Consider the following 23,961-nt stretch of genomic DNA (forward strand, 5'->3'; position numbering starts at 1 on the left):
CTTCTGCCTGCCCTTGTTTCTTTATGGTTTACAGGTTTGAATGGGGTGGAGGAATTCAAGGGAAGTGAGACCCATTAATAAATTAAAGTACTGTATTTGTGGGGGTTCCACTTTCAAGAATGCTTCCTGTATTGCTGCCAATGAGGACTGAAAATGGCTGGAGTTATAAAGCATTGTACTGGGGGAAGATGGCCGCACTATTCCTTGGACAGGTCATTGTGACTTTTTTTTTTTTACTGTGGGAGAGACAGAGGTGTTCAATATACTGGAAATCCTCCCGTTTCCGAGAGGGGTAGTGCTTATGGAGTGAGTTGCTACTGTAGTGCCCAGTAAGAGTGAGATCTGATGTCCTATTCTGGACTGCACAAACTGACTAAAATAAACACAAGGAAGGAATTGTCAACAGGGGCTTGGTGTAAAGTAGGCCTTCCTTCCTTAGCAGAGGAACAATACTGGTGTGCAAACATCAGTGAATAATGGTACAGTTAGAATCTCGGAGGTCTTATGTTATGGGTGTTGGTTTCACAGCAGTGGTAGTGGACAGTCATGAGAAGTATTAGGATTGAGACTGGAGATCCCAGTACTTGATCCGGAAGACAGGTGTTCACAACTACCTCTACCAGCAGCACAGATGGTGTAGATTGAGACTGAACGCTTACTACACAAAGCCTCTCCACTGCTTCAGTGTCCCGTGTCATGGATTTCAAGTGAATCCTAGTCTTCCTCTGTGACTACCTATAATTTGCACCTCCGGTTTTTCATTGATGTGTAATTACGCACTAACTGGAACCCGGGGGACCGCTGTGTGCACAAGTTCACAGCGCGAGAAATACTGTTCAATATGGCTTCATGCGAAAAACCCATATATGACCATAGGCAACAGAATAGCGCAATCTCCAATTACTCAGACTGTAAGCACGGGAATAAAGCTTTGTCTGAATTCTGAAACCCTTCCTTTACGTTCTGTTTTCAGTCAGGTAAGAGTAAACTATATTCACAATACTACTGACAGCAGGAAGATTAAAATATTCTTTACTCAGCAGCTTATTAAAAACAGCTCCCATGATGTTCAAACCGATTTTTTACACAGAACACTGACACAGCTTTGCGTTCTGAATCTCTTTTTCTCGTGTGTTTATTTAATGTGGCACAATGTACTTGGATAGGGGTATTCTGTTCACAAACCAATAGCATTTAAACCACAGCACCCACAATGCTGCAAGTAAGTGTTTTACACACCAAGCAGAGAGCGATGTCTTCCTCGTTAGTATAGTGGCAAATATCCCCACCTGTCACGCGGGAGACCAGGGTACATCAGGACATGCATTGAAGTGAAAGCAGGATGCGCTGCGACATCCACTGTGCAGATCCCGCCACACTAAGAGGTGAGTGGGTCTGTTCGATCACAGCACTAGGCGAATCCTCCAAACAGTCTGCGTGGCAACAAACGAAAAGGGCCTGTTTCCGCCCGGTTTCGATCCGGGGAAATCGGGCCCAGTAGTGGCGGGATCTGTACAGTGCATGTCGCAGCGCTTCAATGTGCTTCCTGATGTCCTACCCCGAGAAGAGAAAGGACAGCGTACACAGCAACAACAGATCAGGTCTCTGCACTGGATCTAAGCTGCCCCCATCTCCTCTGCTCTGCGGCTCCTGCGGAGTGGAGTCCTGCCTGGAGCCGTGTTTGCAGGCGGCGGCCCCCCGCGCCCTGTCTGTGCGTCATGTCCAAGAGCTCCTGGGAGGAAGAGAGAGCCCTCCCACGCGGGGGCTTTTCCCCGGTCTGTGTGAGGAGGGGCAGGTGTGTCCAGTAGCTTATCGAGCGGAAGCCTGGGGCGGCGGAGAGCTGTGATTGTGCAGACCTTGAGGTGTCACCTCTTTGTCTGCTTTCCCGCCCCCCCTCCGCCCAAGCTCTGCTCCAAAGTAGCCCGGCAACCCCTCACACCTGCACGTGTCACAACCTAAGGTGTGGTCATGAGACACTCATGGGGTGTCGTTCTGTTCTTGCTAATTGTTTCCTGCCCGTTGCAGGCAGGAGTCCATGCGAGGAAGATGCGCTGGACAGAGCTCAGAGGGCGCACCTGGGTGGCTTTCCTTCTGAGTGACGTTCCTGCAACACTCTCCCGCTACTCTTGGTGCGCTCATGCCGCAACACAGGAAGGCTGGAGCAGGTGGCTGTGGGCTCTGCACACTGCCGAAATAGCTCAGTTGGGAGAGCGTTAGACTGAAGATCTAAAGGTCCCTGGTTCGATCCCGGGTTTCAGCATTTTGTTTCATCGCGCCCTTTGTTCCTCTCTCCAGCGCCCCCTGCCTAAAGTGACGCGTCCCTTTCTCAGCCTGAAATGCAAGCGAGTCCCTGCAGCAGTCCCTGCAGGTTTCCGTAGTGTAGCGGCTATCACGTTCGCCTAACACGCGAAAGGTCCCCGGTTCGAGACCGGGCGGAAACAGCCTTGTTTTGCACGCTCCTGTACTTCACAGAGGTCTTGAGCGACCGGTCATTTGTTCCCAATGTATTTCCGGTGCCTTCGTGCACTCTTGTACCAAACGCACGTTCCTTCTGTACGCGGAGCCGATCATTTGCAATTGGGCTGTGCCGACAGACCAGGACGAGCTCTGTCGGCTCAAAAGCAGCGCAGGACCTGCAAGAACAACAGAAAGATTAGCATCCAGCGGGGGCCTCTTAGTGAGCCCAAGATCTCATCAAAAATCGGCTCCAGGAACAGGGCTGGGCGCATTGTTCCATTCTCCGACCACTCTTGGTGTAAACAAGTCCCTCCTGGTCTCTGCTTGAAATGCACTTTCCTGCATTTGCTTTGGTGTAACTGGCTTCCCCTGCATGGGCGAATGTGAAGAAGATCCTTAGTAAGTCATTGAAGAAAACCGAGAGGAGGTCGGAGTGGCCTCTGTCGTTCATCAACGATCCAGTCAGGCAGTACTCCTCTGTAAAGCGCCGTTCGTTCACATCGATTGGCTTTTTTTTGCCTTCATTTGTGCAAGTAGTAAAAGCAGACGCCCCTTTAGGGAGCCTGTCAGCATCCGGAGTTTTCCCCTTCTGTAAGCTCTCCATAGCCTCTCAGCTCTTCTACTGTCAAATCCTCCTCAAATACTTCCCCATCTTCTTCACTCAAAACGTTTTCTAGCTTTGAGGTAAAAAAATGAATTTCTTCATCCTTTACCTCTGTAGAGCTGTACAGTCTTGTGTAGAAGTGTCACGCCCTCTGCAGCCAGAGGGCGGTCCTCCTCTTACCTGTCCCTAGTTTCTGGTCTGCTGTCCTTCCTGTCCCTCTCTTTCCCTTGGGCTAAATATTTCCGGGTCTTGCACTCTGTCCTCGCTCAGCACTGACGTTTGGATGTCCTGAGACCCGCCTAGCACCAGGGCGCCCCACGTCCGCTCCTTGAGGGCACAGGTTTCTATACGGCATTCCTGAACTCTTTGCACTAATGAGCCCGGGCCTTTTTCCCGTCTCGCCGCTACGCATATGGGTCTTTTTCCGCCCTCCTGCTCCCCACGGTTAGGCCCCTTGGACGTCCGTGACAAGAAGGCCTCAATGCAGGAGAGGATAGCACTCAGCTCTGTACTCTCTCTTCCCTCCTCATCAACTACACTTTCCATGACAGACTTGGAACCTACCACTTTCCTGAAAAAGAAGTGAGTACACTTCTCATTTTCTTCCAAGAACTGCACTCAGCTTCTTAACAGCACTCCTCGACTACTTTCTTCCGCTACGCTCTGGATGTCCTTTTTTAAAAGGGTGATATCCTCGAGCACATCGAAGCCACTGTGCAGCATCGTGTAGAGACGCTGCAGCTGCCTCCTCTCCTGGCTAGCACTCCTCTCCGTCTGGCAGCCTTCCTTCCCTCAGCCATGAAAAAGGCCCTTGTCCTCACCTTCACCTCCTCCCACCACTCTCCTACTGACCCATACAGACACTGCAAGGACAGCCACTGTGATAGTTTCTCCTTGTAGCGGGATACTACCCCGTCGTTCTCTAGCAGCTTTGTGTTGAGTTTCCAGAGGCCTGGGCCAAAGACAGTCCCGCCCTGGAGTTCCACTCTACACCCTAAAGCTTGGTGATCTGAGAAGAAGTCAGGCTGAAGAGTGACCCCAACAACTTTCACTCTCTCTGAGACAAAGCAATAGTCAATTCTGGAGCTGCTATTCCTCCCTGACCATGTATATCCTGCTGTTGTGGGATATATACATCTATATGTGTCTGAGAGTTTAAAGTCTTGAACTAAGTTTTGCAGGGCCAGTGAGCTGGAATCCAATTTTATCCGCCTTTTGGCTAAGATCAAGTTCAAGTGGCATGCCCGCAGTTCCTGTCTTTCCAAAGTTCTAGAAGGCGATCGAAGATCCTGAAGAGTGCTTGAGCTGGTATCGCCCTAGGTTGAGCCTAGGGGGTTAAGGCCAAGCAGCAGCTGAGCTGGGTGGGATCCGGAAGCAACGTTCTCTCTCTCTGCTCTCTCCTCTCCCCTCCCCCTTTCTCTTGCTCCACCTCCTTGGCCTCTTGGCTGGGAGTAGGTACTCGTGGCCTGCCCGCGGTGCTTGCTTTCCACTTCGAGACTCGGAAGCATTATCCGCTCCCTCTCTCTCTCCTCCTGCGCCTGCACCTAGCTGGGCTTTGCCCTCAAGGACAAAGGCCAGGGCTCCCTCGCTGCTCCTTTAGCAGCTAAACCCTCCTCTCCACAGGACCTTGCTCTCTCTCTTTCTCTCCTTTTTCTTTTTTCTCCTTTCCAGATGGCAGACAAGAAGACACTGATCCGGTTCCACTGGACCAAGAAAACAGAGACCATGCCAACTGCGAAATCCTTTTTCATTACCTTCCTGAGAGGGATCCTGCAGTTGGTGGCCGGAGATCTCTACTGCCTGCAAGACAACAAGGCAGAGAGATACATGGAGGCCTACATGGCGCCTCATATGAAAAGGCAACGAAAATGATCAGAGAAAAAGGTAAGCACCCCGGTTTCTCTGATTTCAGGCCGGAGCCTATGAGGAAGACAAACCAGAGGACCATCACAGTCCTCATATACAACCCCTACGAACCAATAGAACTGGTAACAGCGTACCTAGGGAGGTATGTAACTGTGGTGGGCAAACCGACGGAGATCAGGGACAGTTGCGGCGTCTGGTACGGCAAACAGTACCGAGTCCTCCTGAACGAGGACCCAGAGGGTGTCGACAGTTTCCAGCACCCCCCCGACCGCTTCAACATCGGAGCCGACAGGGGGTACCTTTACTACCCCAGGATGCCACAAGGAGAACAACTGTAACAAAGAGGGGCACCTCCTTCACCAATGCAAGGTAAGCAAACCTTCGTTTGCGCAGGTGGTGGAAGCCGGCGGGCAGAAACCGGTCTCAAGACAAAGGGAGAGAGGTGAGAACAAAGAACGTGCACCTCCCCCGCAGAGAACCGAAACTGCAGAGGCCACACCCCCAGCTGCACCAGTGCCACAAGATGGCTGCCAGGACGACGGACAAAATGGCTGACCGGAGAAAGGGCCCTAATTACTCCCAGCAAGAAGGGAAAGAGAAAGCGGGAGAAGAGATGCAGGGCGGATCCACCTTCGGAAGGACAAAAGAAAAGAGTGGTAAGGGAGAACCGTTTCCTCGTCCTAGAGGAAACGGAACTTTCTTCCCCCAAGGCCCAGGAACAACCGGAGGAGGCAGCCCAGGAAATGGAAACCCTCCCCCCCGAGTCCCACGGACAACAGGAGGAGGCAGCCCAGGAAGAGGTAACCCCCTCCCCCGAGGCCCAGGGACAACAGGAAGAGGCAGCCCAGGAAGTCGGAACCCCCTCCCCCAAGGCCCATGAACATCACGAAGAGGCAGCCCAGGAAGTGGAGCCCCCCTCCTCCAAGGCCCAGGAGCAACTGGAGGTCCCCGAAACTCCTGGAGAAAGGGAAGAAAAAAGCCTTCTCAAAGCGGTGGTGGAGAGTATCCTCAAGGAAGACGAGGATTACTTTGAAGCCGCCCTGGAGACGGGACTGATGGTAGGGCTGGACCTGTCCAGCATGTTTACCTTTCAGTCCCCAGCGAGACCTGGAGGGAGCCCAGCATATTCCCCCCAGGACCCGAACGAGAGGAGTTACATCTAGGCTAAACAGTGCCCAGATGTAGACTCCCAAGTTTTCCACTGTAAGCACAAAGAGAGGAGGTTCAACTTTCACTTGTTTAATCATGATCGTGAAACTTACCTTTCTAACAACTAACGTGAGAGGGCTAATAGACCCATTGAAAAGACGGGGAGTCTTTCATGATCTGGCCTCAAAGTCTTTCTCAGTTTGTTTCTTACAGGAGGTCCACCTGAAGGATGAAAGCGACAAGCTGACATTCACCAGGGAATGGACGAAGGGAGAATCATGCTGGAGCGTAGGAGGGGTCCACTCTTCCGGAGTGGGAATCCTCCTCGGAAACCCAGAGATGACGCTGGTTTCCTCCTTCTCGGTGGTGCAGGGCCGGATCCTGGTCGCACACATCGACTGGAGGGGGCAGAAGTTGAGAGCAATTAACGTCTATGCTCCAACAGAACCCTCTATCCTGAAGGAAGTGTTTGTTGACCTGGCCAGCTGCTGCACCACCAACAGACAGGTGGTGCTTGGCGGGGATTTCAACGTCGACCGGGAGAAGGGGAGCGACACTAGCTCGGCAGAGCTGGAGTCGCTACTCAAGCAGTTCTCCTTGGTAGACGGTTTCAGACGGTGCCGCCCTAACGACGCCGGAACGACATGGAAAAACTCCCGGGGAGTGTGCAGCCGCCTGGACTACATCTTTCTGCACACAACCTGCTCCCTGGAGTCGGCGACGGTGTCCCCGGAGTGGTATTCCAACCACGAGCGCTTGACGGTGGTGGCTAACACCAACCTGCCGGCATTCGGTCGTGGGTACTGGAAGCTGAACCGGGAGATACTGGAGGAAGACGACCTCAAGGCACTGTTCCGTAAAGACTATGCGAGCTGGGTCGATCTGAGAGACGGCTACAGCTCCATGGTGGAATGGTGGGAGTCGGTGAAAGACAGGACCCGAACCCTGGCGCAGACGTACTGCAGACGGAAGGCGGCCAGGGACAGGAAGGAAGCTGCACGACTCCAGAGACAATTAGAGGAGGAGTACAGCTCGACTAACGGGGGAGGAGCCTTCAATTCAGCCCGGGCACGGGACCTGAAGGAGAGGCTCCGCAAACTCAATCAGGTCCGAGGAGCCCAGAAAAAGAGGGTGATCCACGGCCTGAGACGGGGAGATGGAGAGGAAGTGCTGGACGAAAGCCACAAGGTAGAAGCGGCCACCGCTTTCTACACGGAGTTCTTTTCAGAAAAGCAGACGGAGGTGGAGGCAGGCGATGCTTTTCTGGAGGAGCTGAAGGCACGAGTACCAGAGGAGGTGAGGGAGGACTTGGAGGGTCCGATCACGGCCGAGGAGCTGAAGGCGGCGCTCTTGTCCATGGAGAATGGCAAGGTGCCGGGGCCGGACGGACTCTCCAAGGAATTCTACACCTGCTTCTGGGACACCCTGGCGGCAGATCTGGTGGAAGTGGCGCAGGAGATCTTCCGCCGGGGAAACTCAGAGACACCATGAGGGAGGGCATCATCTCCCTGCTCTTCAAGAGCCCTTAGCAGAGACGGTGTGACGGGACCCTGGAGATACCGGGAGGCGCGGGGGAAACCCTGAAGATCTCCCATTACGCCGACGACACGACACTGTTCCTGAGGTCGGACAGGGGGTTGAGGAGGGCCCTGCAGGTCATGGAGCAATACTCCAGAGCCTCGGGGTCGAAACTCAACCGCCGAAAGAGCAAACTGAAGTTCTTCGGGCCCTGGAAGCACAGGACGACGGCGCCGGAGGGTCTCGAGCTCTGCACGGAGCCCCTCAAAATACTGGGGGTTTCCTTCCAGAGCTAGGACAACGAGACCAACAACTGGACCAAGAGGATCGCCAAGGTGAACGCGAAGCTGGGTCTGTGGAAAACGCGGTCGCTGTCCTACACAGGGAAAGTGATGGTGTTGAAAGCAGACCTCCTGCCGGCTTTGGTTTACCTGGCGGTGGTGTACCCGCTGCCGGCCAGACTCAGACGAGCGCTGCAAGGGATGATCTTTGGCTTCGTCTGGGGCGGCAAGTACGAGTACATCACAAGAAACCGGATGTGTCAGTCGGTCGAGGAAGGGGGTCGAGATGTCCCACATTTCCCCCTGAAACTCGACTGCATCGTCTACTGCAAGCTCTGTCGGGCGCTGCGGGAGCCCGTCGGCCACAAGTACCAGTACTTTGTCAGGCTGTGGCTCTCCGTCCCAATGAGGCACTTGGTCCAGTGATCAAACACTGGGCCCAAGGCAGAGATGCGACCGGAGTTCTACATCCATGCTGTCAAGTGGATCAGGAGGTACGAGGCTACGAGACAGCCAGAGCTCTGCACCAACCACAGAGCCCTGTACAAAGAGGTGAGGGGGCATTTGGTCACTGACGAAAGGCTGCAGGTTCCCAGACAAGTCTGGGAAAGGACGCAGCCTAAAGAACTGGACAACGAACTGAAGGACCTCAACTGGATGGCCGTACACAAGAGACTGGCTACCAGAGAGGTCCTCTACAGACACTCGCTTACCAGGAACCCGCATTGCCCCCGGGACACGTGTTTCGTCGAGGAGACTCAGGAGCACGTGTTCTGGAGCTGCCCCTTCGCCAAGGCGGTGTGGGGCAGAATGGACAACACCATGCAACTCCTGGGGACGGGTGCGGTGCTCAGTTACCAGTACATTCTGCTGGGGCTGGCACCTACCGGACTGGACAGAGGGACGCAGTTCCTGATATGGCTGCTGCTGTCCCTCAAAAAAGGCCTGTGGGATGCGAGGAACAATCTCATCTGGCACAACATCGAGTGGGGAGCGAGAGAGCTGGAGGAGAGGATCCTGGCGGACCTCAGGAGAAGGATGAAGCGTGATGTTGCTAAATGGGGTTTCCCCACGGCAAACGAGCGCTGGAAAGGCCTATGGACCCTGTACAGGGATTAATGGTTTACAGCAAACGGTAGGGTTTGGAGGGACTCTCATAATAGCGCAAATCCGCCCACCCTTGCAAAGATTGATAACGGACAATCACCGCCGTTCCGCCGTTGTTTTAATTATGTGAAGTGATGATGTGTGAGATGTTTTCTTTTTGAGCTGTGTTTTTTTTGGAATAAAGTATATTTTATAAGAAAAAAAATATGCGAGCTTACTGCCTCCTACGGGCTCTGTATTTGTTAGCGATACAAGACCGGCCGTGGAGAGATGAAGTGAGGAGGGTGTGTACATTAAAAGGCTCATAGCGTCCCTGGAAGGGCTCAAACCACCACCCTTTTTGTTAACAACTGAGTCACAAAGACGCATGTACAGCTTAACACTTCTCGGTCTCAGTGAAAGTGATACACTCCGTAAAATTTCCAGAGATTCATTTATTTTAAAAGGAAAATCATCAACAGCGGCCGAGATCTACTGGAGTTTTTTCATTCTATACTGCGATTTCTGAAGGGTACCCTGTGAAAATACGAGTTTTGACGAGAAGGGATGGACATATAAGGTCAAAAGGCTTGGGGAATTGAACTTTAAGGTGAAGACTGCGGGTTCAGTAGCAGCAGAACCTGATCAGTATCAGTTGACTCCGATATACATTGAAAATGAACTTGGGGATTTAGAGTCAGACGTGCTACCGTTGCACCATGGGGTACTTAATTTAAAAAAATAGAAAAACCAATCAGTATTCCTGGATCTGTAATTGAGAACAACACCTACACAAGAGCTGCGCAGGAAGAATAAAATGTGGTCTGGGAAGAAAAGACTCTCTTCGGAAGAGCTGCACTCTTCACAGATTTTTCTTTGTGAAGCTGATTTGTCTCCTTTCGGGAATTCAAAGGCACAGACAGTTGTGACTTCATGGTGCAATGGTAGCGTGTCTGGCTCCAGATCAGGAGGCTGCATGTTCAAATCACGTCGAGGTCAGCTGTTACTTTTTCAGGTTCTGCTGGTCCTGAACACGGAATTCACACCATGCAGTTGAGTTCTATCTGTACACCACATAGATAATCTAAACAAAATAGAGCAGTACAGGACACGCAGTGTGGAGCTCACACAGGCTTACAGTCTCCAGCATTGGAGTGAAGGGGAAAAAAATAACTTTTTTTTTTAAGTGAAAAGGCACAGTTCACATCTGCTTAACATCACGTCCAACTTTAGAGACAGCTACATCAGATAATGGAATCCCGGAAGTTTCAGATAACTTTTTTTAATACAGGTTCAAGCAAACCTGAAAGTTAATGTGTTTCCGGACACTTTTGTTTTATTAAAAAGTGTCTGAAGCCTGAAAATGTAATTTGAAAAAAAAAAACCGCTATTGGACATTAGCAGCTGCTTTTTGTAACGATTTGCTATTTCATGCTGGAAAACAAAGGAAACAGACCCAACGTTTGCTTTCAGGTGCGGTTCATTACATAATAAACATTATTACTGAGGAGCTTGAATAAAATTTACACGAGCCAGGTAGAAGTCGAACCTACAATCTTATGATCCGAAACCAGACGCGTTGTTTATTAAACCGCTGGCATTTCCCATGACCTGAATTCCCCCATAGGGTGCTTAGCTTCGCTACTAGTAATGCACCGCTCCGTCTAAAATTTCAAACTGAGAAACATGTGTTTTCTGATTTTTTATGAGTTTTAAAATATTATCTCTTTAAATCAGAAAAAGGGTTTATGTTTCGCACTGAAATTCCCATTGATTGAGAATTCAAAGAAAGACTGTTTTCTTCCACAACACCGTATAATTATCACATCCACCAGACTCTCCAACCTCTCCAGACCTTGCTGGTTGAGCATTTACTCCGATAAATTAGGTCACGTATCATGTTAAATTATTTCTTCTCAACACAACATTTCCTGGTGCACGTTTTCTCTATGAAAAAAAAGACATTTTTTCCCTTGCATGATTTCTCGTTTTTTATCAAAGCGTACAGAAATAAAAAAGAAGAAGAAATAGTGTGGCAAAAGAACTCTGTCGCCCTTGGGAGATGTCAAACGCATTTGACATGAAAATGCCAGATAAAAGCCAGTTCTCTTCGTTTCTCAGTGTCGGGGCTGCTATGTAAAAGAGGCAATTTGCTCTGAGCGCAGGTTAAGCGCTTACTGAACGCAGATGTCTCAGAGCGGTGTGTCCAAGTGGCTGTAAAAGGTGATGGGTGTCCTGTCACCGTAGCCTAGTTGGTTAAAGCGCTTCTCTATTAAACAAAAGAACCGGGATTCAAATCCCAGCCGTGTCTTTCTTCCTATCTTGTAGTACAGAACGTACCATTTCGGGCAATCACAAAGGGCTTGATTTCGTTAAATGCATGTGTTCATTTCCTTTCTGGAAAACATGTTTTTGATGAAATTCACACAGCTTGCGAAAAATGAAATTCAATTATTGGTTAACAGTGCAGAAGAAATATTACCATCTGGCAAAATAAACGGTAAGAGATTTTTTTTTAACCGAAAACTTCTGATTCGAGAAAAGACCACACCAGTCAGTTTCTGTGGCGCAATCGGTTAGCGCGTTCGGCGAAAGGTTGGTGGTTCGAGTCCACCCAGGGACGGGGTTCTTTTGCGATGTAAACGTTGTCTTTAGTCGATTAGATTTTTCAGCGAAACCATAACCATTTTAATATTTGCAGGAAATGCGAGTGTGTAACACGTGTCAGGGTCACCGAGAAATGTCCAATAATGCCCAACATTGCAACTCCCCAGAAAACCATATTCACCCAAAACAAATTATCGTCGAATCTTCATTTATACTCCAGTTGAATCCTCTGCTGAAATATTTTAAAAATACAATGCAGGTTTGTTTGAGACTTGACAAGCATTGTTAAGATAGCACTGTGCAGTTGGATTTTGATATTTTGACATATTTACCTTAATTTTAAACATAAATACTATACAGTCTATTGTAATTTTAAAATATGTGAGCTGAGGATGCAAAAGGGTGAAAGGGAAAGGTCAGAGGGTATAGTAAAAACGAGGTTAGGATTGGTGGAGGTGGTAGGGGTGTTGATGGTTATTCTCTGTAGAGGATGATTGAGTTTTTTATCCTTCTCTGAAGTGAGAAATTTGAAGAGTTGGGAGTTGAGGGATCTGATGAGGTTAGTTATAAAAGGAAGTTGATGTGGAGCTGTTAGCTGTAAAACTTCCTAACATCTTTGATGTTGTCATCAAAGATAAAGAAAATTATCTTTGCTTACTGACCTGTCTTTCTCACACCTGAAGAAGGCTCCACGGCCAACATGTTATGTTTCCTTTCTTCTCTTTTCAGCATGGAATAATCCTTTACTTTTTCCTTTGCAGCCTACGCATGCTGACACAGCTACTCACCTGATATATATCATTCCTATAATCGCAACTATGAATGTCCACTGTGGGTATTTTTTCCATTATTATTTATTTTGGCATAGAAGCATATTTTATGTAATACCGAAGTGTCATAATCACTGAAAAACATATTTTTTCATTTAGAAAGAATTACAAAAATATAAATCACTATGAATTACATTTAACCTGTTCTGATCTAGGTTTTCTATATACTTTAACATGCCAGGTTCAGAATGTCACAACGCAGAAATGCAACAGAGAAGTTTTGTAATTACAAATCTTCTCTTACCTTAGTGTCAGAATACTAAGATGTTTTGGTAACGAGGAAGGAGGGAAAAAGTAATTCAGCAGAAGGGGTGCTATTTGTTGACTATAAATCCTCACATGGCATGTTCAGAGGGTCATATTAAAAAAATGGTACAGTAAATTTTCTTATACTTCATGATTTTCATAATTTGTTACATTGTGTCTCACACCTTTGTGTCAGAATTCTGAGATGTTTTTTTCTAAACAGGGGCCATCGCAATACAACAGAAAGAGCAATTAGCTTTTCCCTATGAATTCTCTCATGCCATATTCAGAGGGTCATATTTTAAAAATGGTACTGCAACATTTCCTGAAGTTCAGGATTTTGAGAGTCTGTTACATTGTGTCTCACACCTCAGTGGCAGAATTGTGAGACAATTTTATAATCAGGAGGGAGGGTCATAGCAATAAGCAGAAAGTGTCATCACCCTTTGCTCATCTTCGGTTAACCATATATTCTCATATGTCATGTTCTGAATGTCCCATTGTAAACTGCTATAATAACATTTCTTGCAAAATGCAAGATTTTGAGACTTCACGTTTTGCCTTTGTCTTATTTACTTGTTGTCTAACATGCCAGTTTGTGTTATTGTGAGTTTTGAAAATTGGTTTTCGATTTTCTGAAATGTGTTTCATACAAAAATGCAATTTGGATAATCATTACTTACATATTCCCCTTTACTGGGGATATGTGCAGTAATCAACTCGGATTAGTATTTTTAAAAATGACTATAGAGAGCCATCTACAGGCAAAAGGCGGCATAACATCACAGCAGCAGCACTTAAGCTGGCAAATAAGCAGCCAACTTCAGCCTCGTTAATGCAATAGGATTGGGTGAGGTAGAAAAATATTTCTTCCTCTGAATCCTAACATTTTTGTAGGTGTTCTAGGACTTCTCGCCTCAGATAAAGGTGCCAATACATCATTTATTTCTACTCTATCAATATCAGCAGTGTTATCAGTACTGAGCCCTAAGTGTAGGTCCTGTCATCATATAAAAACTTGAATGTATCGACTGCATTCACCTGAAAAAATCTGATAAAATTGAAAAATACATCGGAAACAAATTTGCTTGTTTTTTTTCAGATCCAGAAGAGAATCATCATGAGACTCAAAACAGACCTCTTAGTAGTATAAAGCGACACCTTTCGTCAAACTTTTGACAGGTACCACGCCCCCTTTTCCAGCCAATGGTCGTCTGCGGTGGTTGGCTGTCCCGCCCCCTTGCCAGCCAATGGCGTGTTGTTATTTGTGCATTTCCCACCCCCTCAGGAGCCAATGGTGTGTCGTTGTTGGAACTCCCGCCTCCCCCCCGGCCGGTCGGTCCGGAGCCTCAGGGTCCCAAAGCCCCAAGGCAGTGCATCCCTCGCTTTAGGTGTGTGAAAGTGTGTATTGGTTTGTAAGGGGACCATGTCTGCCGTGGGGTTGAGTGCGCTCTATTATAACCCTAGGAAATCGGGTAGTTACGGCGGCGCGGGGAGTCTGGTGCGGGCCGCGAGATCCCGGGGTGTGAGCGGCGCTAGCCGCGGCCGGGTGGCCGAGTGGTTGTCCGGCCAGGCTGCTTATACGCTGCACAAGCTGAGTCTCAAAAGCAGCAGGGGTGCAAGCACACACACACTGACTGCGTAAAGTCTCACGGAAAGAATTCGCAGGACAAACACCACGTGAAATGTGAACCGCTTTATTTCAACAGGGGGTTTTCAAACACAGAAACAGCGCAGCAGCACTTTTTACACAAGTTACAGACTCCAGTTTGCAAGTATGTGAAATGTGAACCGCTTCATTTCAAGTGGGGGTTTTCAAACACTGAAACAACGCAGCACACACGCGTTACTGGCTCCTGTTTGCATTCAACAATTAAATGTTGGTGCGGAAAATTAGTTCGGTACACGTAACCACCACCCCAACATTGCTGAGAAACTTTGCGGCATCTGAAAAAGCATTCATAAACCCCTTCCGCTCCCCGTGTCTAAAGCCATGCGAACCACACTGGGCGATCTGATCTAGCAGGGCAAAAAAATTTGCCTGCGTAATCAGCGGGATGGTGTTACCACAGGTTCTGTGCAAAAGACGCTGTATTTTGGAATACACACTGTAGAACCCCCCAGTGTTTTTTTCTGTTTGGGAGTGTTAAAAAAACCTTATTTTAAAACTGCTTAGCTTTTAAAGTTAAAAGCGACTGGTCTGTGCGCGGGTCTATAGGCCGTTAACCACGCCGCTTGACCCAGTAGCGCCACCACAGCCGTAAAGGAAACCGGTGTAACAACATGTCCGGGTAACTTGTTCCATTCACCCGCAGCCCTGTGTGTAAGGATGCGCCACATGTGTGGCGTTTTTATCATAGTTATCGTAGTTTTCTGATTTTGACAGTTTAGATTTCATTGATTGTTGTGTGGAAAAGTCTTTTATTTTTAACACCGTGTAGTTTTCTGATTTTGAGATGTGGAGCATTGGCGTGGTAATAAAAAGTCTTTTATTTTTTCACACAGCCGCTGTATCGACGAGCGGCGAAACAAATGTGGCGGAAACGTCGGACCCTAAGGTGGTGACTGCATCGGAGACGGCTGTTAAGACCCTGACCAAAGCCAGACGTGTCAAGCCTGCGGAGAGAAATCATAACACGCCTAAAGACTTGGTGTTGGGTGATGTGCTAGATTCAGTGCACGGTATTACACAATCACTATCAACGGCGATCAGTAATGAGGTGGCCAAAAAACGAGCTTTAGAGCGTCTAAGAGCGGTTTTAGCCGGTGTACAGACCTTGTTTCCAAAACAGATCCAGGTTTTCACCGCTAACCTCTTAGATATAATTTCTACAGAAGATGCCGCTCTAAGCTCAGGATTTCAGACCATGATGATGATATTTCATGCTTCATTGGTGCAAAACCCCGGTGATAAATGACTAAACATGCGGTCTAAAAAGTGTTTAAAAGACCGAGCGCTTGCCAACAGCAAGCGTTTGTACATAAATAAAAGAATTAAACTGGCAAAAGCATGTTTGTTGCGTCGTCAAAGATTCAGAGAGAGGCATCAGATTTCCCAAGGGCTGCCCGAACCACGCAATGAGAATGCCGTGGTAGAAAACAACTTAAGGCCCGAGGTTGTTGTAGCAGAACAGGATGTCGGTAACCGAGAACCGGTTGTACTGAACGATCTGAATCAGGTTGGTGGCGGTGCAGGGGCGAATAGAGACCCCTTAGTTTTCCTGGAGCGTATACGTAGTTATAACAGGTCTTATAATAATTTTAGAGCAACAGAGCACCATGAAGAATTTCGTTTTGTTAATCGCGACAGAATAACCTCGTATGTACAGGCTATAGACGCTGTGCATGGTGCAGTCCAGAGAATATTGGATGAACTTTCTCCAAACATCGGGGCGAATGATTTTGTACAGCTGCGTTTGACTGCGGGTGGTTTTAACAAGCCCTTGTTCTCACGCAGGAGACACCCCGGAGAATTAAATGCTGCCGATTTGTTAAGCCACATCTCGGACCTCTTACAGAGCCACACAGAGGTTCTCACCAATGATAGCCACCGCTTAGTGGTGACGATAGTTAGGAATATGCAGGGGGGTGCCCGCCGAAGATTTAAATCCGTTCTGTACAGCCGGGTAATTGCTCAGAAAAAAGCGCACCTTATCGACTTACATTACACGGGCGGTAATCTGTGTTTCGCCGGGTGTGTGTACAGTTTGTTGAATGAGGGTTGTACCGATGGGGAAATGTTACAGGGCGCTAAACGAATGCACAAAGAGTTGAGTTTTCCAGAGAATCGGAAAATTAGTTTGTCAGACATTACCGCTTTTGAAAAACATTTAAAGGTGGTCATTAAAATTTTGTACCACGACCAGGGTGATTGGAAATATTTTACAACGGGGCCCACACCACCAAATTTCTAAAATACTTTTTGTTCTACTGCATGAAGAGCATTTTTATGGGGTTTTAAATATTAAAGCTTTTGTGGGGGCGGTGTATTTTTGCACTAACTGCCATGCGGCGTATAGCCACAAGAACGCACACGCCTGTGTTAAAGCTTGTAAAACCTGTTTAGATCCCCAGTGTTGCAAAATTGATGCCGAAATTCAGAATTGCCCGGCCTGTAAGGTCTTTTGTCGTAGCTCAGTGTTTGGCGAGACACTTTCAGAATGCGGCAACGGGTGTGAGTAAGTGTGAGCGCAGGGTCTTTTGTGAGAAATGTGGGGTTTATAACCTCGCAAGTCACAAATGTAAAGAGAAACTGCTCGCGTTGTAACAACGTGATCGACACCCCAGACACAGATTTGTGCTACATACCGCCTTTGGACAACCCCAAAATTTCAAACAAGTACATTGTTTTCGACTTTGAATGCATGCAAGAAACGGGGACACACATAGCAAATTACGTCCACGCCCTTCATATTGACAATAAACGAAGCTGGGAATTTTATGGTGAAACTTGTCTAAAGGATTTTGTGTGTAAATTTATCGATAGACGTTTCAAAAACCATACGTTCATATTGCACAATGGCAAGGGATATGACAATTACCTAGTGATCAGACAGTTGTTAGCTGAAAAGATGGACGTTGAACTAATTAATCAGGGTGGTAAGATAATGTGTATGACTGTAAAAGCTCTGAACATCAGATTTATCGATTCTTTAAACGTTCTACCTATGAAATTAAGCAAACTGCTGGCCGCCATGGGGTTCCCTGGGGCTAAGGGGAATTTTCCACACTTGATGAACACTTCAGAAAACCAAAATTATGTCGGACCGATGCCGCCGCCAGAACTTTACGGCGTTAACTACATGCTGCCGAGCAAAAAAGCCGAGTTTTTGGTTTGGTAAGAAGAATGCCGGGGAAGTGTGTTTAACTTACAGAGAGAGTTGAAACGTTACTGCCAGTTGGATGTGGCAATTCTAAGAGAAGGCTGTATCAGGTTTCGGGACGAGGTCATGAATATGACCAGACAGACACGCGTGACTGAGTCAGGGGCCGCCTGTGTTGTCTGCATCGACCCCTTTCAGTTTGTGACCATCGCTAGTGTCTGCATGGCCATGTTCAGACTTATGGTTTTACAGGAAGAGACGATTGCGTTGCTACCCCATGAAAATTACCACCGCCAGCAAAAATGATTTTCTACACCCAGCATTCAATGGCTTATGTACATCGAACACACAGAGCCCGTTAAAATCCAACACGCGTTAACCACGGCCGGTGAGTTCAAGGTTGGCCCATATTTTCTGGATGATTATGCTGTAATTGACGGAGTGCCGACAGCCTTTGAGTTCAACGGTTGCTTTTTTCACGGTTGTAGCGTTTGTTATTGTGAAAACGATTTCAATCCGCTGACAAACACTACTTTTGCTTGGTTGTACAGAAAGACGATGGTTAAAATTAATTTTCTCAAAATGAGAGGTTTTAAAGTGCGTGTTTTGTGGGAGCACGAGTTCAGAGACATGCTTGTTGAAAATGGAGACTTGGGTAAATTTCTAACAGCTGCGCAGTTACCAGAGCCTCTGCAACCGCGCGAGTCGCTTTTTGGGGGGAGAACAAATGAGATTTGTTTGCATTACACAGCGCATTACATCAAACTGCATCTGAAAGGGAAACAGGAAGCTTCGGGGTTTCCAGAGGGGTGTACAGATGTCGCGAAACAACAAAGATATATCAGCGAATATTATGAAAAAGAGGGTGTCCGGCTGGACCCCGGCAACATTAAAAAGAATCCGGCCAAAAGACAGCTTTCAAAAATTGCCTTGAACAGTTTGTGGGGGAAGTATGGACAAAGAGACAATTTACCACAGACCACCATTGTGAGAAACCCCGATGAATTGTTCAGGTACTTATTTACGCCATATCATGAGGTGTCAGCCTGCAAGTTTATCAATGAAAACACAGCCTGTGTTATGTGGAAACACACTAAACACTAAACACCACTATACAGGCCATTCAAACACTAACATTTTCATCGCTAGCTTTACAACCGCCTATGCCCGCTTGGAGTTATACAATCTGCTAAATGCTTTGCAAGGCCACTGTCTGTACCACGACACAGATTCCGTTATCTTTGTGAGCCGGGAGGGTGAGTGGAATCCGGGGCTGGGTGACTATTTGGGTGAGCTGACCAGCGAAATCGATGCTGGACAACACATCACCGAGTTTGTATCAACAGGACCCAAGTCGTACGGGTACAAGCTGTCTGGTGGGAAAGCCTGTTTAAAGGTGAAAGGCATTACGCTCAATGTGAACAATTGTGAAAAAGTTAACTTTGAGAGTCTGCGGGACTTGGTTTTTGACTATGGCATTAATCCTTATGCAGAGTGCCGGGAATTTAAACACATTTCTATTCAATAGCCGATGATCGTGCGTGTTAAAAAGGATTGGCGCAGTGAGACCCGGACCTTAAAGAAAACCCAGAAGGTGGTGTACGACAAGCGGGTGCTGCAAGAAAATTTGACATTGTTGCCCTACGGATATTAAGATGGATGTCAGGTTAAAACACCCTTTTTCATGCATTTTGTCCTGAGCCTCGAATTGCGGTAAAAGTTATTTTATAAAACAGCTCTTGGAGAACAGTGATACCGTTATGACTCGTAAACCCGAAAACATAGTCTGGTGTTACAGCTGCTGGCAACCTCTATACGCTGAGTTGCTTGTGAAATTTCCATACATTCAGTTTATAGAAGGACTACCGACGTCGTTTTCCGACGACCAGCTACTGCCGCCGGGTAGAGTAAATTTGATTGTAGTTGATGATTTGATGGAGTCTGCGTGTGAAAATAATGAGATAGAAAAAGCTTTTACAAAATACGTACACCACCGAAACCTCAGCATCATGTATATCGTCCAAAATGTGTTTTGTCAAGGCCGGAAAAGTAGAACCATAGCGTTAAATACAAAGTACATGGTGCTGTTTAAAAACCCTAGAGATAAACTACAGATTACAACCCTGTCACGGCATATGTATCCCGGTAAAGCCAGATTTTTTTGGAAGCGTTCGATGACGCTACTAAAAAACCTTTCGGTTACTTGTTGGTGGATTTAAATGCCGACACCCCAGATGACTATCGCTTGCGAACACGTCTTTTCCCCCCAGATGTACCCATGGCTTATGTATTTAAAAAATCTAAAAGTCGGTGATCTCGCAACCACAGACTCAGTCGAAAAAACAAGTTCGGGGCGTCGTCATGTCTTCACGCGTTCGGAGAAACCTGACTCTCTTAAATTTTCTGGTGAAAGCCGCCCCCAAGCAGCGGAAAGCTATTCTCTGCGGGGCTACAAATGATCTTATACAGGCCATAGCTGAAATCGCCTTGAATACCTTGAAAGGGAACATACCGTTATCTGCTAAGCAGTTTGGGACCCTGAAGAGAAAGCGTAAGCTTATAAAGACTTTGAGTCGAAAGGGTCTTTCTCTTAAAACCAGAACCAGTCCAGCGGTTTTATCGGGACCCTATTGAGTATTGCAGTACCATTGATTATGGGGCTTGTACAACGTCAATAATGGAGCACGCTGAAAAATGTACCTGGTACCTCAGAAACAGCTCGATCGACTCTGAGAGCGGTCTGGGTTCGAAAGCGATGTAAGAAAAAGAACAACCCGTCAGTTGGATGATGAAATGAGAGACATTCTTCAGAACTCATATCTGGCCGAATATGAAAAAGTGAAATTGTACAGTGAGGTGTTGCAACGGTATTTGACATTAGTACGCCAGGGGACTTCCGAAAGGGGGACTTTAACTGTTGTACTACCGGAAAATGCACCCGCCGAGCTATCACGCACGTTAGCACAACCGCCGTCATCGAGCGACGCTGACTTTGGGTATATTTTGGACAGCGTGTCTCAGCGGTTCCGGAGAAATGCCGAGATATTGTTAAAGACCATGGCCCGCAATGAACCATTAATAGCCTGGAATGAAAAGGGGGAATTTGTGTACAAGGGGGCACCCGTTGAGGGCTCTCACATGATTGGTCTTGTCAGGGCTCTCACGCAGCAGCAAGCATTTGTGGTCGGTAAGTAGCCAAAAGGTTGGGATGTGTTCATGGAGGCTATGGCAGAAATCAACATGCTGGGCACCTTGCTAGCCAACGCTGATAACCGAGAGCTACTTGAAAAACTCAAGGCTGCCCCACTGGGGTGTGCAGCATCGGTCAAAACGCCCGACCCGGTCTCTAAGATAACCGCAGAAAGGAGATGATCATTAATACCTAGACCCACATGGTTGACTTTGTAACATTTTTTCTGTGGGTATGTGTGTTTGTGATAAATGACTTGAAATGTATATTAAAAAGCGTGAGCAATGTAGTTAAAAATGTTTGTAATAAAATGGCTTGAATGTAACGTATTAAAAAAAGCTTGAGCAATATAACCGCGAATGTATAATAAAAATATTGTATTGATTTTAAATAATATTTTGCGTTCTTTTTTAAATAATAACCACACAGACAATAAAATGTTTCGATTTCATTTTTATTTTAGACGGTCGATTAACATTTATGATGTAATGTAGTGTGCTCTCTGGGGGCACCAGTTCTGTAGGGTTTGGGCATTTACTGGGACAATTATTAATTGTAGCAGTAAATCACAAAGTTGATTCTTTTGATGGCTTTAGAATCCAACCATGCGACATAACTCAAACAACGCGCACACACAGGTACTAATACACGAGGATACATTTATTAATACATAGAATATCCATATAAACCTAACAGATCTTATCGAGAGGGTTATCAGAATACAAAAGGTATATATTCAGTCAGTTACAAAGTGTTACACATATCAAGAGGACATACGTTCAGTATATCATTCATTTAGACAGGTTCGTAATTGAACTTGGTTAAAACTTCTACATTAGATACTCAAAACAAGTACATAACTCTTAGGAATTAAATTGATATCAACGGGTTGGGATAACAATTGAATTCTCGAGCAGTAATGTAGTGAAGTTGAATACTCATCCAATCTTTGGGGATTCAGATCTCCTGCGGGCACAAAGAAGCAGTTGCAGGCTTGTTGCTGTCCAATCCGCGCTCTCTGGCTCTGTGCCAGGCTGTGCTGTGCAGTTTGCGACGGTGCGCTGCTGATGCTCACTGACCGGCTAGTTAGTGTTGGCTTTAACTAGCACAGTTTGTGCACAGGAGAAAAGATGACTGTGGGTCCCAGCAAGTCAGGAAGAGGACCGGTTCGTTCCTGATGAAGAGCTAGTTCTGAATAGTGATTCAGCTGTCCACAGTTCCGACCTGTTCACGAGGCCTGCTGCTGGTGCTAACCTCGGGTGGATCCTCTGGTTACTCTCTGGCAACCTCCGCTCTAGACTCTTAGAACAAAGGAAAGTTCTGGCACTCAGACACACTGGCCGTTCCGTGGTTGTCCTGGCTGAGTCTCAGGATGGTCAGGAGGCGCGCTGCGAGAATGTCCTGCCCTTGGGAGCCTTCTGCTCCTGGGCCGTCCTGCCCTGGAATTCTCCTTTGAATTCCCTTTAGAATTGTCCACAGAATTCTCCAGAAATCCCTCAGGCTCTCTGTGTTGCCTGTTTTTACCTGGAGGAACTTCAGCTCGTTCATTGGCTGAAAGTTCCATGGGCATCAGAGTCCCACGTGGGTTACTCAGCCCTACCAGTCCCTGATTGGTTGATCAAGGTGAGATATGAGTCACTTACTCCTGACACTTAGGAATGCAGTCCAGATGTCCATCTGGCACTCCCTAGACAGATAGGCGCCAATGGATGACCATTGATCATGATAGCCAGGCTTAGCTAAGTGCATCCCCCTTTGGGAGCTGTCCTAGGAAACCTTATCAAAGGAACCTTAAATCAGCCTGCATGAATAGTTTCTCTGTGGCTGCACCACAGAGATGAACAGAGATGGGACCATTTGGGAAAGCTCAGAACACTTAATTCTTTCTTATTAATAAGCCTCACCGCTACAATGACATGTTTTAAATTGGCATAAACACCCGCATAATTGAACATTCCCAGTGGGCAGTGATTCGTCGAATATACGTATATTCTCGTCGAAAATCTGGCTATACGTATATATACGTCGCCGCGACGTATAATCAACGTCGAATTGCAACCGTAAAATCGACGACATTAATAAACGCATATATGCACTCTGCACAGTGTACGAAGTAAATTATTTTCGCAGTAATTAATTAATGTATTATATTTATTACTATATTTATTATACATGTGTAAATAAATTAATTACTGCTAAAATAATTTACTTCGTACACTGTGCAGAGTGCCGTATACTCCTAGTTGCGGCACACACGATATATACAGTAAAAAGCCTCAGGCACTGTGTTAGATGTGTTTTCGACGTTATATATGCGTTTATTGATGTCGTCGATTTTACGGTTGCAATTCGACGTTGATTACACATCGCGGCAACGTATATATACGTATAGCTATATTTTCGACTAGAATATACGTATATTCGACGAATCACTGCCCACAGCTTGGCATACAAGGGTTTTGCAGAGGGGGTCTTGCCACCTGCCTGAAAAAAACAGTAAAATGTTTGAGTGCCTATAGAGTTTCTATTTTTATTTTCTTGAGAAAAGTTGATACCATTTCCTGGACACCCCGTCCCCCATCAGTGCGCGGTGCCCGGGGAAAACTCTGTAGGGGAGTGTCTGAACTTCTGAGGGGGGGGGTGATATTTTGGTTGAAACGGAGCTGTACGGTGCAGCTACCCAAATGAAATCTCGCAGCTATGCCATTGATTAGTGCTTCATGATAGAAGATAACGACTAGCAATCTGGTATTTGCGATGAAGTTCAGTTTCACATTTTTTGTCACTCTCGTGGTTTGTATTGCCTGGAGCGAAAAGTACTATAAGCGTTCATTTTTGCAGCTACATGGAGGTTCTGAATCGTTAAGAAAAAATTGTTGTTAAACCAACAGAAAGCACAGACTGCTATAACTAGTCCTAGTTATATAACGATTTTAAGTATAATGATAAACTACTGCAAGGAATCTGTCCACCTGAGCAAACAGGATCGTAATGTTGACGCTCAATAACGACACTCCTGCACATCAAACAGTCCGAGTGACTGTTAGTGTCAATAAGTGTTGTCTGACCATTGACAAACTACAACTATTTTTGAAGGGGCGACACTCCTCCCTCACCCTGTGATGCCAGGCCTTTCCCCATCCTATTCCATAATGTCATTATACTGTATATAATACAACAGTGACCGATCCTTACTAACTGTATGCGTTAAAATTGCACATCAGCACATAGCAGGGGGCACATAGCCGCGATGTATTATCAATGTTAAATTTCAACCTTAATATCGACAACATTAATAAACGCA

General features: G+C 46.8%; 2 non-coding genes across 2 annotated transcripts; both read left to right on the plus strand.

Moving 5' to 3' along the window:
• Positions 1–2,187: 2,187 nt before the first annotated feature.
• Positions 2,188–2,260, plus strand: trnaf-gaa (transfer RNA phenylalanine (anticodon GAA)). Its single transcript has one exon. It is a non-coding gene; the product is annotated as a tRNA-Phe (tRNA).
• A 108-nt stretch (positions 2,261–2,368) lies between these two features.
• trnav-aac (transfer RNA valine (anticodon AAC)) lies at positions 2,369–2,441 on the plus strand. The gene has a single exon. It is a non-coding gene; the product is annotated as a tRNA-Val (tRNA).
• Positions 2,442–23,961: the final 21,520 nt, after the last annotated feature.

This window comes from Lepisosteus platostomus, chromosome 5 (assembly GCF_059453375.1).
Source record: "Lepisosteus platostomus isolate fLepPlt1 chromosome 5, fLepPlt1.hap1, whole genome shotgun sequence".
In the NCBI taxonomy this organism is placed as follows: Eukaryota; Metazoa; Chordata; class Actinopteri; order Semionotiformes; family Lepisosteidae; genus Lepisosteus; species Lepisosteus platostomus.